A 3,708-nucleotide genomic window follows, 5' to 3' on the forward strand; every position below is an offset into this window, starting at 1 on the left:
TTTTTTCAAATAATAAAAATTAAATTTTAATTTTTTTATTATAAAAACTCTATATTATATTACAAAATTATTTATTTTAAAAATTTAATGTTGAAAGGTGAGTTCGGAGAGTTACGAGGGAAGAGAGAAGTTTCACGAAACTGGAATTTGGTGGCTAGAGATAGTAATCTTATATCTGAGTATATTAATTCAGTGAATTCTCATATTAGAAAATCTAATTATTATAATTAAGTGTCACTTCCACTATTTATACCAAAAACTAGAGAGTAACTTCTTTCTAAATACACTTTTCTAATTTACTAACAAACCTGTTATGTCAACCTAACTAATCACTAACTACAATTAATCTAATTTTTTACCATTAGTCTTTACCATCAATCTCCACCTATAATTAGTTATTCAGTAAATACGGTAGAATCTTTCTCATGTAACACCCTTCTCAAACTAGAATGATTTTTATTTATCATTCTCAACTTGGAAAGACATTTTTGAAATAGATTGGAACTTATCAGAATATCTACTACTTAGTTATTTGTTAAAATCGGCAGCAACTTGATTGTTTGTTCCTGCCACTTATTCGTTATTACAATATGACAATCTATCTCTATGTGCTTTGTTCTTTCGTGAAATATTAAATTGGCTGTAATATGAAGAGTTGATTGATTATCAAAAGAAATTGCAATTGGCCTCCTCAATTTCACTTTCAAGTCTTTCAAAATGTAGGTGATCGACCGTGCTTCTCAAGTTGCCATAGCTAGAGCTCTATATTCAGGTTCATAGAATGAACAAGTAATGCGTGAGCATTTTTTCTATCTTTTCCTAGTAAATTTGTATTTAAATTGTTGAGTTTAATAAAGAATTAATTATCTTTTAGCCACTATGGATACTATTTTGAGTCTTGTGCAAATTCTGCTTATTTTAGGTAGCATTCAGCTGGATTTAATGGAGTTTCTGCAGCACAAGAATTAAAGGAGAAAACTAGCGAGGAGCGACGCGTGCGCGTGACTAACGCGTACGCGTGACATGCGCCACGTGCAGAAAACGCTGGGGGCGATTTCTGGGCTGTTTTTGACCCATTTTTCAGCCCAGAAAGCACAGATCAGAGGCTGCAGAGTGAAGGAATCAAGTGGTCTCTATCCATCAATTGAAGACTTGCTGATTGCTATAATTAATTCTGATTTAAATTCAAATTTGATTTTAAAATAGGAAAAGATATTATTTTAATTTTAAAAAATAGATTTTTAAATTAACGAGGATTAGATATAAAAAGGAGAAACTTTTCTTCTAGGAGGGGGGATTTTATTCCATCCCAATTTACAGTTTACCTGAATCCTTATTTTCTCTCTAAACCATGAGCAATTAAACCTCCACTGTTAAGGTTAGGAGCTCTGTCTATTGTATAGATTGATACTATTATTTTTCTATTTTAATTCATGTTTTGATTTATATTTCAAGAATTGTTTTCGTTCTTTATCTTATGAATTTGGGTGGAACGGAAGTATGACCCTCTTTCTAATTGAATTCTTGTATAACTTGGAAAAACTCTTTACTTGAATAACAGTTTGAAAACAATTTCTCCTAAATTCTAATTATCTGGATCTAACGGAATACTTGACATATAATCCTCTTATTTTTTGGGTAATTAGGATTTTTGTGGCATAATAACTAGAATTAAACGTCACCCTCTAATTGGAATTAATTGACCAAGAAATTGGCGGTTGATGAATTTTAGAGGAGACTAGAAATGTCTAAGGAATTAGGGTCTAGTCACATATAGTTTGCCATGAATTAAATCTTGCATTATTAAAATAAATTAATAAGAAAAGTCAATCCGGAAAATAGATAATTCTGAAGCCTTAACTGCCTTCTCCATCTCTTATTTCCAACTTTATTTACGTGCCTGTCTTCTGATATTCTGAGTCACTGTTTAATGCTTTTGAACTCTCAAACACTATTTTCTGTTTGTCTAACTAAGTAAATTAATCAACCATTGTTGCTTAGTCCATCAATTCTCGTGGGATCGACTCTCACTCACCTGCGTATTACTTGGTACGACCCGGTGCACTTGCCGGTTAGTTTGTGGGTTTTAAAATCCGCACCAGCAAGCAACTGTATTCTGTGTTTTGCTCTTTCATGATACATCGAATTTTCCATAAAAAAATAATATCCTGATATCGATCTCTTTGTGTCAGGGCATGTCCCCAAACACTGTCTAAAAATCAGTTGGTTCAAGATCAAATCTCCTTTGAGGTATTTTTTAAGATCCTCAATGCAGCCTCAAAATGCTTGTGAGTTGCATAATCCAGGTACTAGCTCAATTTTTCAACAACATGGCTTATTTCTGGCCTAGTGTTGGTGAGGTACAACAGCCTTAAAAATTAGCCTTCAATATTCTAAACTTGATTGAAGAGGTGTCCCTGAATGCTTTGACAACTTCTCTTCCTTCTATCAGACCATACTCTTTTAATAAATTGAAGCAATATTTTCTTTGGCACACAAAGAACTCTTTCTTGCTTTCAGTCACTTCTAAACCGAAAAAGAATTAAAAATCTCCGATGTCTTTAATCTTGAATAGTTGATGAAGGCGTTGCTTGATGGATTTGATCTCATCTAATCATCACCTGCTACGAGATTATCTATATATACTAAAATGACAGTAAAACCAGTATTTATAGATTTAGTAAAGAGGTTGTAATCATATCTAGACTGTTGATATCCTATAGTTATTAAAGTAGATTTCAATTTCATGTTCCACTGCCTTCTGACTTGCTTTAAGGCTTTAAGCCATACAATGATCTGTCTAGTTTGCATACTAAATTAGGAGCATTAAGTTTTAAACTTGGTGGAGCTTTCATATACACTCTCATATAAATCACCATGCAAAAATGCTATATTAATGTCTAATTGATGGACTATCTAATTATTTACTACTGCAATTGAAAGGAGGATTTGAAGAATACTTATTTTAACGACGGGACTAAAAGTCTCAAAGTAATCAACCCCCTACTGTTTAAGTGTACCCTTGAGCTGCAAGGCGTACTTTACACCTGTTAATTGTGCCATCCGGGTTCAATTTTAGTTTGAAAACCGATTTGCAATCAACGGCTCTTTTCCCAACAAGAAGGTCAGTAACGGTCCAGGTTTTATTTTTCTTTAAAGTAGTTAATTCCACATTAATGAAAAACAGAGTACCTAGTGGAAGCAACAAGAAGAATAGAGTAGTTTTTTGTGAAATGTAGTGTACTTCTAACAAAAACTTAATATGTTTAATAACAAAAAAAGCCCAATCCGACTTAACAGTAGGAAACATTCTTCATATAACACCTACTAATCGTGCTCTCTTTATACGTGGTGTTAATACACATCAATTGTCTTCTGCAAGTTAGGATCCTTTATAGGCTCACCATAGCATTTTGGTTCAATGTGTTTTGTTTGGTTTGGATATGAGGTGATTGAAAAGTAAAGATGATTTTGTTAGGAAATTATTTAATTTGTTAATTTGTTTGTGGGTAATATATATATTAATTATGATCATAAATAATGCTATTTTAAATTAAATAACTTATATAATGACGATCTCATTTATTGTTATAAATGCTAAATTGAATAAACCATAATTACTTTTGATTTGGAATTAAATGAGAATAAAACCAGATATTATTTTTGCACTTTAGATACTATTTTTATTTGGGTTTTAGGGTTTAATGA

The sequence above is a fragment of the Arachis ipaensis genome, chromosome B04, assembly GCF_000816755.2.
Source record: "Arachis ipaensis cultivar K30076 chromosome B04, Araip1.1, whole genome shotgun sequence".
Classification (NCBI taxonomy): Eukaryota; Viridiplantae; Streptophyta; class Magnoliopsida; order Fabales; family Fabaceae; genus Arachis; species Arachis ipaensis.